The sequence below is a fragment of the Aegilops tauschii genome, chromosome 7 (genome assembly GCF_002575655.3).
Source record: "Aegilops tauschii subsp. strangulata cultivar AL8/78 chromosome 7, Aet v6.0, whole genome shotgun sequence".
In the NCBI taxonomy this organism is placed as follows: Eukaryota; Viridiplantae; Streptophyta; class Magnoliopsida; order Poales; family Poaceae; genus Aegilops; species Aegilops tauschii.
Window position 1 is genome coordinate 82,580,968 of NC_053041.3, and position 15,161 is coordinate 82,596,128.

General features: G+C 44.7%; 1 long non-coding RNA gene across 1 annotated transcript; it reads right to left on the reverse strand.

The window, feature by feature from the left end:
• Positions 1-10,831: 10,831 nt before the first annotated feature.
• Positions 10,832-12,434, reverse strand: LOC109748145 (uncharacterized). Its single transcript, XR_012189090.1, has 2 exons — positions 11,792-12,434; positions 10,832-11,687 (listed from the first exon to the last, which is right to left on the reverse strand). It is a non-coding gene; the product is annotated as an uncharacterized lncRNA (long non-coding RNA).
• Between the last annotated feature and the right edge of the window lie 2,727 nt (positions 12,435-15,161).

Consider the following 15,161-nt stretch of genomic DNA (forward strand, 5'->3'; position numbering starts at 1 on the left):
TCCCGTATGCAATTCCCTTTGTCTAACGGTATGTTACTTGCCCAAGATTCGATCGTCGGTATCCCTATACCTTGTTCAATCTCGTTACCGGCAAGTCTCTTTACTCGTTCCGTAACTCACATCATCCCGTGATCAACTCCTTGGTCACATTGTGCACATTATGATGATGTCCTACCGAGTGGGCCCAGAGATACCTCTCCGTTTACACGGAGTGACAAATCCCAGTCTCGATTCGTGCCAACCCAACAGACACTTTCGGAGATACCCGTTGTGCACCTTTATAGCCACCCAGTTACGTTGTGACGTTTGGCACACCCAAAGCATTCCTATGGTATCCGGGAGTTGCACAATCTCATGGTCTAAGGAAATGATACTTGACATTAGAAAAGCTCTAAGCAAACGAACTACACGATCTTGTGCTAGGCTTAGGATTGGGTCTTGTCCATCACATCATTCTCCCAATGATGTGATCCCGTTATCAACGACATCCAATGTCCATGGTCAGGAAACCGTAACCATCTATTGATCAACGAGCTAGTCAACTAGAGGCTTACTAGGGACATGGTGTTGTCTATGTATCTGAGTTTCCTATCAATACAATTCTAGCATGGATAATAAACGTTTATCATGAACAAGGAAATATAATAATAACCAATTTATTATTGCCTCTAGGGCATATTTCCAACACTTGTTCCTTAATCTATCAAATCTTTTACCCAAAACATGAAAACTTCACAACACAAAACTTAGCAGAAAATCTCGTGAGCTCCGTTAGCGAAAGAAAACAAAACACCACTTCAAGGTACTGTAATAAACTCATTCTTTATTTATATTGGTGTTAAACCTACTGTATTCCAACTTCTCTATGGTTTATAAACTATTTTACTAGCCATAGATTCATCAAAATAAGCAAACAACACACGAAAAACAGAATCTGTCAAAAACAGAACAGTCTGTAGTAATCTGTAACTAACACAAACTTCTGGAACTCAAAAACTTCAGCCAAAATAGGGCGACCTAGACAATTTGTTTATTGATCAGCAGAAATTGGAATCAATATTTTATCACGTTCTGGTAATTTTTAACAGTTATTTTCGTGAACAGAAAGTTTCTGGAATTTTCAGCAAGATCAAATAACTATCATCCAAGCAGATCCTATAGGTTAAACTTGGCACAAACACTAATTAAAACATAAAAATACATCTAACCAGAGGATAGATCAAATATTTATTCCTAAACATAAGCAAAAAGCAAAAAAAAACTAAAAATAAAATTGGGTTGCCTCCCAACAAGCGCTATCGTTTAACGCCCCCTAGCTAGGCATTAATAATTTTGATGATGCTCACAAGAAAGACAAGAATTGAAGCGCAAAGAGAGCATCATGAAACACGTGATAAACACATCTAAGTCTAACATACTTCCTATGCATAGGCATTTTATAAGCAAACAAATTATCATAGCAAGCAAAAATTAGCATATGCAAGGAAGAAGAAAGAGACGATAGCAATCTCAACATGAAGAGAGGTAATTTAGTAACATGAAAATTTCTACAACCATATTTTCCTCTCTCATAATAATTACATGTAGGATCATAAGCAAATTCAACAAAATAGCTATCACATAAAATATTTTCAACATGATCCACATGCTTGCAAAGTTGACACTCTTCCAAAATAGTGGGATTAACATTAACTAAAGTCATGACCTCTCCAAACCCACTTTTATCAAAAATACCATAAGATTGAAAATTCTCCAAATATGTGGGATCTAAATTTGATACTCTTCCAACCCCACTTTCAATATTATTGCAAACACTATTATCAATCTCATATTCATCATGGGGCTTAAATAAATTTTCAAGATCATAAGAAGAATCACCCCAATCATGATCATTGCAACAAATAGTAGTCATAGCAAAACTAGCATCCCCAAGCTTGAGGTTTTGCATATCATTAACACAATTGAAATCAAGAGAATTTATAATAACATCATTGCAATCATGCTTTTCATCGAAGGAACTATCAAGTATGGGTGCAATAGCAACGATCTCATGTTTAACATAAGGAACTATAGCAAATTCATCTTCATAAATATTGGCATCATGGCCACAAGAATAGCAAGCATCATGTTCATCAAGGGATATTTCAATCAAATCATCGGAATCATAATTATCTATAGATTCATGCATATCATTATTTTCTTCCAAAGCAACGGTCATTCTCTCAATAAATTCTTTGACATAGACATTATGAGCATAATTTTCATAGCAATATTTAAGTATGTCAAAATTTTCAGATTTGTAGAGAGTAATATCATACTTTTCAATCAAAGAAGCAACTTCATAAGCACCCTTAAAGCAACAAATTCTTCAATTTGTTCGATATCGTAGTAACTATAAACACGCTTTGCATAAGAAGATAAGATTTCATTATCATTAAACTCACATAGGTAGGGAAGGTGTTTTTTAGGGTTCTTAGAGCAACAAGTAAAATCACAAATTTCACAAAGATTCCAAGCATAACACAGCAATCTGTTTATTTGATTCCATAAGAGTCTCCCTTTTTCAGACAAACGGTGACGCACAAAATGAGCATGCTCATCTAATGATTTCCCATCAACTAGGCTAGTTGGGGTTTCAGCACGAGCGCATAAGGATCGAAGATGATCCAAGTAGAACACTTTAAGTGGATCCATATCAATAGATTTTTAGCAAGCAAAGATGCAAGCAAATAGAAGGCACATGGAAATACAAACAAAAAGACATACGGGAAGAAGGCGAATAAAACGGCAAGGGTGAAGTGGGGGAGAGGAAAACGAGAGGCAAATGGCAAATAATGTAATGCGAGGGATAAGAGTTTGTGATGGGTACTTGGTATGTCTTGACTTGTGCGTAGACTCCCTGGCAACGGCGCCAGAAATCCTTCTTGCTACCTCTTAAGCACTGCGTTGGTTTTCCCTTGAAGAGGAAAGGGTGATGCAGTAAAGCAGCGTAAGTATTTCCCTCAGTTTTTGAGAACCAAGGTATCAATCCAGTAGGAGGCCACGCACGAGTCCCTCGCACCTACACAAACAAATAAATCCTCGCAACCAATGCAATAAAGGGGTTGTCAATCCCTTCACGGTCACTTACGAGAGTGAGATCTGATAGATATGATAAGATAATATTTTTGGTATTTTTATGATAAATATGCAAAGTAAAATAAAAGGCAATAAAAATAGCTAAGTGTTGGAAGATTAATAGGATGAAAGATAGACCCGGGGGCCATAGGTTTCACTAGTGGCTTCTCTCGAGAGCATAAGTATTACGGTGGATGAACAAATTACTGTTGAGCAATTGACAGAATTGAGCATAGTTATGAGAATATCTAGGTATGATCATGTATATAGGCATCACGTCCGCGTCAAGTAGACCGACCCCTGCCTGCATCTACTACTATTACTCCACACATCGACCGCTATCCAGCATGCATCTAGAGTATTAAGTTCGTAAGAACAGAGTAACGCTTTAAGTAAGATGACATCATGTAGAGGGATAAACTCATGCAATATGATATAAACCCCGTCTTGTTATCCTCGATGGCAACAATACAATACGTGCCTTGCTGCCCCTACTATCATTGGGAAAGGACACCGCAAGATTGAACCCAAAGCTAAGCACTTCTCCCATTGCAAGAAAGATCAATCTAGTAGGCCAAACCAAACTGATAATTCGAAGAGACTTGCAAACATAACCAATCATACATAAAAGAATTCAGAGAAGATTCAAATATTGTTCATAGATAAACTTGATCATAAACCCACAATTCATCGGTCTCAACAAACACACCGCAAAAGAAGATTACATCGAATAGATCTCCAAAGAGAACTTTGTATTGAGATCCAAAGAGAGAGAAGAAGCCATCTAGCTAATAACTATGGACCCGAAGGTCTGAGGTAAACTTCTCACACATCATCGGAGAGGCTATGGTGTTGATGTAGAAGCCCTCCGTGATCGATGCCCCCTCCGGCGGAGCTCCGGAAAAGGCCCCAAGATGGGATCTCACGGGTACAGAAGGTTGCGGCGGTGGAATTAGGTTTTTGGCTCCGTATCTGGTAGTTTGGGGGTACGTAGGTATATATAGGAGGAAGAAGTACGTCAGTGGAGCAACATGGGGCCCACGAGGGTGGAGGGCGCGCCTTGGGGGGGGAGGCGCGCCCCCTACCTCGTACCTTCCTGGTTGATGTCTTGACGTAGGGTCCAAGTCCTCTGGATCACGTTCGTTCCGAAAATCACGTTCCCGAAGGTTTCATTCCGTTTGGACTCCGTTTGATATTCTTTTTCTGCGAAACTCTGAAATAGGCAAAAAACAGCAATTCTGGGTTGGGCCTCCGGTTAATAGGTTAGTCCCAAAAATAATATAAAAGTGTATAATAAAGCCCATTAATGTCCAAAACAGAATATAATATAGCATGGAACAATCAAAAATTATAGATACGTTGGAGACGTATCAACGATCATAAGCTCCAAATGTCACAAGGAGAAAAACTAGACAAGAACCAATAAAGATGATGCAAGGATGCAATGGTTTGAGCTCTCTACAAACAATACAATCAAGGTACTCATCGAGAGCCACCCTTGATAGTACGACAATCGATCCTATAACCCGGTCTCCCAACTACCACCATGAGACCGGTAAAATAGAGTACATATCAAGGGAAAATCTTTGCCTTGCACATAGTCCACTTGAGCAAGATGATGACGATCTTGACTCCCTCAAGATGGACCACCTTTCTTGATTGCGTTGGCTCGATGAAGACTAGTTGATTGCAACCCCATACTCCACTATGGGTGAGCCACTCCTCGGCACATCTTCACAAGTTCATTGACACCACAGCGGACGGCAAGCTTCAAGCACTTGATCTCTTTGTGATGCTTCACTTGAACTTGCACACCGCAATCTTGATGATGATCACCACTTGATGTCATCCTCCATGGGTTGTATAATATCTTCCTCTTGACTCAAGCCCATGGAAACATACCTAACCCCACATAGAACTCTCACGTAGACCATGGGTTAGTACACAAAGAGTAATGGACAATGCTTACCTTACCATGGGATCACTTGATCCCTCTCGGTACAGCTTCTACGCTTTGTGTGTTGATCAACTTGAATCACTCTCTGTACTTAGTCTTGATCAAACTTCAATCTTTCGAACTCTCTTCATTTGGATGATGTCTTTGAAGGTAAACATGAATGACCACACGCTCTTCTTCTTCAAGACATGCTTGCAATAAGCTCAACACTCACATAGCCAATCTTTGGATAATTCCTTAATAGCACCTTAGTCAACTCATAAACTCCTTGAAACCAACACATGGACTTCAAGAAATGCATATGGACAAATCCTTCAAATATAACTCAATGCAACCATTAGTCCATGGAGAATGTCATGAATTACCAAAACCACACATGGGGGCACCACATGTCCTTTCAACGCGTGTTGTAGTTGATGGATGGTGGCGGGCGACGCAAATCAATCTATAGATCAGAAAACCAAGAAAGAACACCGATCAAACGTCCGACAAGAGAGAAAAACCCGGATCAATTGATCGGGAAAAAGAATCTTTAGGGCAGCAGATCAACACGATCGGCAGACGAACCCTAGGTCCGGGCGGCGCGACCCCCGCCGGCGATCATGGAGATTCGACCGTCCCGGGGGCGGCGCGATGCGGAAGCGGTGGCGACGGCTAGGGTTTTGGATCGGGGTTAGGCTGATACCATATTAGAAGGAGAGAGAATTGGCGAAATATGATGATTGTATTGCTTGAGCCTCATCTGCATATATATAGGAGTACATGACAATCTTGGAGTACAAGGCAAAGTAGAATAAATCCTATAATGTCCTACATTTCCTAAATAACCATGATACTCAACAGATGGAAGCACAAACATTTTATTGCTTTAAGATTCGTTTTCCACACGTCAGCAAATGTCGGGCTGGGCGACATCTCCGACGATGGATCAGGAACGGAGGTGAGGATTGGGAGCAAGGGTGGAGGCCGGCGAGGGTTCGGGCACGGGAACGGTTGGTGGGCGGCGGAAGTAGGAGGAAGGGTTTGGTGGATTTGGTGCAATTTGTGGTGGGGTCGGACTGTTGGGTCCGACGTGGCGGGCGTGCCCGGACGCGCCCGGGCTGCCCCATATCTGCCCCATATTTGGGCTGGATATGGGGGTTGCCTGTCAGCCCGGGGGTTTGAGGGCTATTTGAGAGGGCCTGCCTGGGCGTATAAGGCGGGTTTGAGAGGTCCGGTTGTAGATGCTCTAAGGCTGCTAGTGCTAGTGCTAACCATAAAAGGAAGATTATATGGGTCTGCTAATCATATTAATTAGGTCTGCTAAATATCTACAACTAATTGTATTGTCCTGCTGGAGCTGACAGGGGGGCCGTAACAGCTTGCGTAACAAGTTCCTGCACAAAAATCGCTGCTCGGGGCGGGACTAGGCGCCGGTGCACTGGCCAAAAGTTTGGGCCAAAAGTTCCAGCCGTCCAGATCGAGTCCTCTTTTTGTCCCCTTCCTCCGCATCTTCTTATCCTGAAAAACAGCATCCACGCACAGCTTGAAGAGCGACGACGAGCGCTGCAGGCCTCCTTGCTCCCTGCCATGGATGTGCCCCCCTTGTCACTGTCCGCCCCGCTCCCCGCCATAGATGCGCCCCCTCGTCGATGACGGTTTGCAGCCTCACTGTCGCCGTTCTCTTCCTCGCCATGGCCGCCTCAGCATGCAACTCGTGGCCATGGACGCGTCGCTGCTCCGGGTTGCGCCGCCCCGCCATGATTGTAGCTCACCATCCCCCGTGGCTGCAGCACCGGGCTTGCGTCGCCTCGCCGCCCTCGCCATCAACACCCGACGCACGAGGGCATCGTGCACTGCCCTCTCGCTGTCGCCTCTTGGGTCGCTGATTCGTCCATATAACCATCGCAGCAAAAACGAACCTCGGATGTAGCTTTTGCTGTTCCCGGTTCCAGCCCACCACGGTAGCACCCGTCACCGCTTCATCGATTGAAGCAAAAAAACACCGGTTCGAGCTTTCATCAGTAATGGTTCCAGCATCCGCACCCTGTACTTGCAGCTCCGCAAGTAGCCGGTTCCAATAAAAAAATTCATCCGCCGGGCGTAGCACTATTGCTTACGATGTAGCTTCGGAAGATGTTGGTTCCAGCATTTTTGTATGCTGGTTCCAGCATTTCTCCTGTCGGCCTAGAGCTTTGAAGCATCTCCGGCCTGCCATTCCAGCATCTCTGGGACATGGTTCCAGCATCACCAGAACACGGTTCCAGCTCGGGCGTGTATCGATTCCAGTATGGCACGCGCTGGTTCCAGCTCCTGGCGTGTCTGGTTGTAGCTCCTCTGCCGGCAGGTTCCAGCATATTGCATCAACGGTTGCAGCACCGCAGGTAGCGTGCGTCGTTCTCAGCTCGCCGGTGTAGCTAGTTCGTAACACACCGTCGGCGTCGTTCCAGCTCAACAAACTGTGCTTGTAGCACCTGCAATGCGCGGTCCCAACTCCTGGCGTTGGGTCTCTCATAGGGAGGAGACTCGTCGCAGCGCGCTCGCCCAGTGTGGCGCCAGAGGTGGCTGTAGCAGGAAGCAGAGGTGGCGATAGACATGAGGAAGAAGAAAAGGGAACAATGACAGCAGGGTTGAGGAAGAAGAAAGAGTGGTGGAGACAACTTGCAAAGGGATAAGGAAAGCTGGCGTGGCTGCGTAGACCCACCCAACAGGTGTGGCATGTGGTAGCGCACGTGCGACTTGGGGGCACATGGAAACGTTTAATCGTGTTGTATTGTACGGTCCGTGTGCGACCGGCCGAAGTTTCGGCTGGCGTGCCGGATACAAGCGTTTCCCTTACTGGAAACGGGATCGTTAGGGGGGTCTCGTCCCCCATTGTCTTTGTCCCTGGTCATACACTACTATCATATGCATGACACTAACTTATGATACTACCCATTACAAGCAGCCTCAGTTATATCTTATGCTGCGATATATATATTTGATATCATCCAGAAAATAAAAAAAGATCATATGCATTTCCCCCCACATCCCGCGACATGAAAATGGTTAGATACATTACCCACGTCCTTGCTATTTTTTAATGGAGCTTCTGCTAATTTTCTCGAATACGCACAAGTGTGCATACTATATTATAAAAAAGATGATGGGGTAAAGAGCCCCTCCCCATTAGTGTTACAAGTTACATGTACACCAACACCACTTTCACCCTATCTATAGCTAGCCTAACTTGTTGCTCTAGCTCACACATCCACGTCTCGAAAGAAGGCATCCGAGTCGCCTTCAAGCGGAGCTGCTGCTAATTTTATTTCAAGAATCCATTGACAGAACTTAGTTTTGACAGTGATGCTACACTATTTTTCTTTTTCTTTTTACATAAATTCTTACAGGAAGTAGCATTCTTCCATAGGCTTTAGCCCTTAGGTCTAGCATTTTTGTGCTTTTGATTGCAAAAGAAGATGACCTATTCAACCTCACGCTAGTGCAGAACCGGCCTGTAGTCCTGGTTCGTAAGGCCCTTTAGTGTCGGTTCTAGAACCGGCACTAAAGGGTGGGGACTAAAGGCCCCCTCCCTCTAGTCCCGGTTCAACACGAACCGGGACCAAAGGCCCACCACGTGGCACGAGCCCGTGCCGAGGGGCTGGGGGCCTTTAGTCCCGGTTGGTTACACGAACCGGTACTAAAGGTTTTAGGAGTTTAGGGGTTTTTGTTTTATTTTTCCATTAATTTTGTGTTTTCCATTTAGTTCTTTTTCATTTACTGGTATTTTATATATAAATAGAATTTCTTGTAGAACCGTCCATATATATAGCCGGTCTATTCTGCTAATATTAGCAGAATAACTATTCTGATAACACTTCCGCACTGCACGTTCAATGCAAGTGCACGTCATTATTTGAAGCAAGTGTGTTGTAGTACTCAGACGAGTGAACTTCGTGTCGGAAAAAACTGCACGCAGTGTTTTTCCGGTACTGTTTTCGCTCTAGTTTTTTAACCATTTATCGGAACAAGGCGTATAATATACCGTTGGAGAGCTATGGATTAGGCGCAACTTTGCCATGTTGAACATTTTTCTAGATTCTCCACAGTTTAAGAGCAGTTTTAAAAACGGTGCCGCGGACGACGAGTGGCAGCGAACGTTTTTTCGCTTTTTTCTAAACCACTAGTCGGAATGAAGCAAATGATACATCATTGGAAAGATATCATCGAGGTGCATCTTTTGCATATCTATTATTTTCTCAAATTCGTTACGGTTTAGGAGCAGTTTCAAATTTACTAAATCGCGTAATTCTGTTTTTTAATTTTTTTAAAATTTTTGGTACTGTTTTCGCTCCATTTTTGAACTGTTTGTCGAAACGAGGCATGTGATACGTCGTTGAAAATCTACGGACGAGGCGCAACTTTCATATGTTGAAATGTTTTTGAGATTCCTTACGGTTTTTAGTTAATTTTGAAAATCGTGCGGCTGACGACGAGAGACCGCAGCCGTTTTTCGCGAATTTTTTCAAACCATTGGTCGAAATGATTCAAATCTTACGCCGTTGGAAAGATATCGACGAGACGCAACTTTTTATTGTAGAACACTCTCTCTGATTCCTTATGGTTTAAGAGTAATTTTGATTTTAACGAAATGCGGACACTCTGTTTCTTCGCAACCCCAAATTGTCGTATGTACGCACTGCTTCAGACTAAAACCGCACTTCATCATACGAACAAGTGCACTACATAATTTCTTTTTTATGGGACCTAAACTTTCCCAAACAAGGTGGAGTGCACTTCGTCTCGAGCGTTGCTGAACCGCAATAGTATGAAAAGGGAACCTCAAGACTACCGTAAACGGGCCACGACACCGCACTTCATTAGACCGACAAGTGCACTGCATGATTTCTTTTTTGTGGGACATAATTTTTTCCAAACAAGGTAGCAAACCGCACTTCTTTAAACTAAAACCCGCACTTTATCAGACGGACAAGCGCACTACATGATTTCTTTTTTGTGGGACGTAAATTTTCCCAAACGAGGTAGCAAACCGCACTTCTTTAGACTAAAAACCTCACTGCATCAAATAGTCAAGCGAACTTCATGATTTTCTTTTGTCGAGCATAAATTTTCTTAGACAAGTTTTTGTGTGTTTTTGTTGTCTTTTTTTTTATGAACAAGAGTGAACCGCATGGACAAGGGCAAGTGAGCCGCGACATATATCGAAGTGAACCGCAATAATATCTTGTTGTCTCGCTAAAATTTTCGCACTTTTCTTAATGGGCACAAGTGAACAGCACCACTCTCAAAAGTGAACCACATCCGAGGACCAATTGCACTGCAAAACACACACATTTTTTTTTCTTTTTAATTTTAGAAATTCTTCCGCACTGCGAGGACAAGGCGAGTGAACCGCAAGGACAAGGCGAGTAAACCACACTGTTTTTTATTTGGTTTCTTTTTTGTTGTTTATCCACCACCGTGTGTACCCTGAAATTTAACTTGTGTTGTGGTTTCACATGGGCACCCCTCGATTTGTTTAGGCGCATGCGGACTACATGATCAAGGTTAGTGTACTGCATCATGTGTTTCCTCGTTTTCTAATAAAAAGAAGTGAATTTGCATCCAAGTCAACTGTAATATTTTTTTTAAAGTTAACTGAGGGAAACAAAGGAAAATGAACAGTAGCACATGACAAAATGAACAACCAGGGTGCTCCAGGTGAACGGCATGCCCATACCCTCGGGACTGTATGCACAGCATGCCCAAAACCTTGCATTAGTAATCACCGGACTGCACTAGGAAATCTTCTGGGCTGAATACACCAAAACTGACAACAAAACTGACAGTAATCTAAAAATACACCAAAACTGACAGCAAAAATCCACTAGGAAATTTCTTTCAATAAAGGAAGAGGGAATCAGAGGCAATGCTTCAATCTCCCAGGACTACGAGAACAAAATAAACCAAAAACACATGAACTGCATTTGTGCCTAACCAACTGCAATGATTTTCTTTACAATTCTCAGCCACTGTAGAATTTGGGCGAGTGGGGGGACGACCTGCGTGGGTTGCCCCGGCGGACTGCACGCTAAGTGAGGGGAGCCCTGGGCTGCTCCACCACAAGGCTTCCAGTGACCTGCACGCTAAGTGAGGGAAGCCCGATCTAGCACACCGGCGAGCTGGACAGGGGCAAAACAACCCCATGGAACCTCACACGGCCTTGTTACCACACTACATCACACGCACTGCACACACAAGTGAACCTAACCGCAGTGTACATCCGGGCGGACGGCACTGGGGAAACCGCACTGCACACGCGGGCGAACATCACTGGGAAATCACACGCCTGAGCGTGACGCCGCCAAAATCCCGAGCTGCACACGCCAATTCAACAAACTGCATCGTCGTACGTACTACAGCGCTGGCTGCACAGCCAAAATCCCGTGAGGCCAAACCGCACACATCACTTGACCGCACTGCAGCGCTGGCCAAGCTGCACAGCCCACAACTGCAGAAGCCACATGTTGTGGGGCAACGAACTGTAGCAAGGTCGCCGACGACCAATTCACGACACCGGAGTTGACCATCGCCGGACTGCACACACACACACACGAGTTGAATCGCCAGAGCTGCGCAGCGCCACGCCGTCGAGCTGCACGAAAATACGAAAATAGAACCGCATTAGGTGCTGGAGGCAGATACACGCAAAGAGCAGCCCGAGGAAGATGGGTGGGGGCGGCACGCCCGGATCCGCACCGGAGATGCGACGCAGGTGACCCCTGCGTTCGGATCCGGCGTGAGATGGAGCATGGCACGGCGAGGTCGCCATCGCCGGAGGATGGAGCAGATGTTCGCAGCCGCGTCGTCAAGCTTGGTCGGGGGCGGGGGCGTTGTGGACTACGCTGTGGAGCCCCGCCCATGAAGACCGGCCGTCGTGGGGACGGGGCCGTGGCCGTCGAGGCCGGCCGTCGCGGGGTGGGGAAGTGGCCGTGGAGGCCGGCCATCGCGGGCCAGGGTCGGGGTGGGGCGAGGGCAGCGCCTTGGGGTTGGGGGCGGACAGGCCCTCTTCCGGCGCAGATCCAGGGTAATGGAGGCGTGGCGGCGCGGATCCAGGGCCTCTGCTGGTGGCAGCAGGGTGGACCATCGCCGGAGCGGCCTTGGGAGGCCGGGGTAGGGGGTGGTGGGAAGGGGGTGCTCGGGGCGGGGCGGGGCGTGGTTGGAGGCGGTGGGTGTCTGGCTCCGGCGCGGTGCAGAAGGTAGTTGGAGGCGGGCAGCGCCGGGTAGGAGAGGAAGGTGGTTGGTCGTGGGGAATCAGAGGAGGCGTCGGTGGGAGAGGAAGATGGACAGAGAGGTGGTCGAGTGGTGGGGGTGGGGGCGGTTGCTTTTTTCTGTTTCGCACGAGCATTAATCACGCATACATATGTATATATATACAATTTGGTATATACAATTTCTCCTACAATATGTAGATCATTACATGGAGGCATTATAGCTTGTAATAGTATTTTCCTTTGGGTTCTATGACCCGGTCAAGCAAAAATCCAGTTATTTCCTTTTGGATTGCTCGTACGCGATCCGCTGGTAGGAGCTTATCCCGCATCTCCTTCATCTTTAAAGAAAGAGATCAACATGCATGTATTAGTTGTGTGTATATATATTAGATAATGGTGTAAAAATGGTGAATAGTATTCTGGCAAACGTACCCATTGGTCTCTATCAGTTCTTGTCCTTTCGGACGTCATCATGCCAATGTTCTTGCAAACATAGTATGCACATAAATCAGTCCCCGACGCTTGCTTCAAGGCCTTTACAAGAATAAAATTCAATCAGATAATAATTAATCAAGCATGATAATGGTATTGAAACTAGAATGAAAGAGATGGTAGCTAGCTAGTACTAGCTACTTAATTAATTACCTTGGGTCGATACCATTTCAGCTCTTTTTTCCATTCGCCATCAACATGTTTGATGAACTTTTCCCAAGCCCTACCCGCCGGCAAAGAAAATAAATAAAGGAGTTATTAATTAGTTGATATCACGAAATGTTGAACTAAAGAGGCCGACATATAGTTCGATAATGATTGAAATTACCTGTTGACAATCCACTTCATGATTGAGTAGTCATTAACGTCTTTAAGTAGTGAGTCCAGTACTTAAACTTTTCCCTTGTCAACTTCAATGATTAACAAGATCCAACGAAAACTGCATGGGCACACGTTTCCATGTATAATTAAGCAGGCATGTGCATAACTCATCAACTACCCTAAACCCTCTATACACTTATTAACATCTAGCTAGTAAGCAAAAACAGAATTTATAGTACAAGACAGTATGACTCACCCGAAGTTGTAAGGAAGTAGTATTTCTGGACAGGTATTTAGGCGCAGCAAGAACTCTAGCAAGATTTTCTCCGTGTCTTTTCGTTCCCATGGACGCGTCCATGTCTCTTGATTAATGGTATTTGGGTCAATGAACCCAATGCCATAGCTTCCAACTTTTTTCATTCCATACATCTTAATTCTGCATAATACCACAAGAAAGAATATAGTAACGATAATTACATGCAATGATCAACAAGCACTACAGCTAGCTAGAGACTTAATTAAATTACAGAAATAAATCACCTAGCTAGAGACTTAACTAAAGGTCAATTTGGCCCAGGCGAAGCGGCGGGAAGCGACCACCTTTAGTCGCGGTTGGTGGCTCAAACCGAGACTAAAGACACCCCCTTTAGTCGCGGTTGGAGCCACTAACCGCGACTAAAGGTGGTGCGCTGCCACCCGCGGTGCACGAAGTTTAGTCCCACCTCGCCAAGCGAAGGGCAGCTGCACTGGTTTATAAACCCAGCCGCAGATGTGATGTCTACTACGCAACTTTATTCTTGTAGACTCGTGTTGGGCCTCCAAGCGCAGAGTTTTGTTGGACAGTAGCAATTTTCCCTCAAGTGGATGACCTAAGGTTTATCAATCTGTGGGAGGCGTAGGATGAAGACGGTCTCTCTCAAGCAACCCTACAACCAAATACAAGAAATCTCTTGTGTCCCCAACACACCCATACAATGGCAAATTGTATAGGTGCACTAGTCCGGCGAAAAGATGGTGATAAAAGTGTAATATTGATGGTACAAATATATTTTTATAATCTGAATAAATAAAATCATCGAGGTAGCAAGTAACAAAAGTGAGCAAAAACGGTATTGAAATGCTTGAAAATGAGGCCTAGAGTCCGTACTTTCGCTAGTGCAATCTCTCAACAATGCTAATATAATTGGATCATATAACCATCCCTCAAAGTGCAATAAAGAATCACTCCAAAGTTCCTATCTAGCGGAGAACATAAGAATAAATTGTGTGTAGGGTATGAAACCACCTCAAAGCTATTCTTTCCGTTCGATCTATTCATGTGTTCGTACTAAAATAACACAAAGCTATTCTTTTTGTTCGATCTATCCTAGAGTTCGTACTAAAATAACACCAAGCAAATTCATATTCATAATACTCAATCCAACACAAAAAACTTCAAAGACTGCCCCAAGATTTCTACCGGAGAAACAAAGATAAGAACGTGCATCAACCCCTATGCATAGATTACCCCAATGTCACCTCGGGAATCCGCGAGTTGAGTGCCAAAACATATATCAAATGAATCAATATGATACCCCATTGTCACCCGGAGTATTCAATTGCAAGACATATATCAAGTGTTCTCAAATCCGTAAAAGTATTCAATCCAATAACAACGAAATCTCAAAGGAAAAAACTCAATTCATCACAACAAGATAGAGAGGGAAAACACCATATGATCCAACTATATTAACAAAGCCCCCGATAAATCAAGATCGTGCCATCAAGAACACGAGAGAGAGAGAGAGAGAGAGAGAGAGAGAGAGATTAAACACATAGCTACTAGTACAAACCCTCAGCCCCGAGGGTGGACTACTCCCTCTTCATCGTGGTGGCCGCCGGGATGATGAAGATGGCCACCGGTGATGATCTCCCCCTCTGGCAGGGTGCCAGAACGGGGTCTAGATTGGTTTTCGTGGATACAGAGCCTTGCGGTGGCGGAACTTCTGATCTAGGTCTGCCCCGAAGGGTTTTGGAATATTTGGAAATTTATAGTGCAAAGA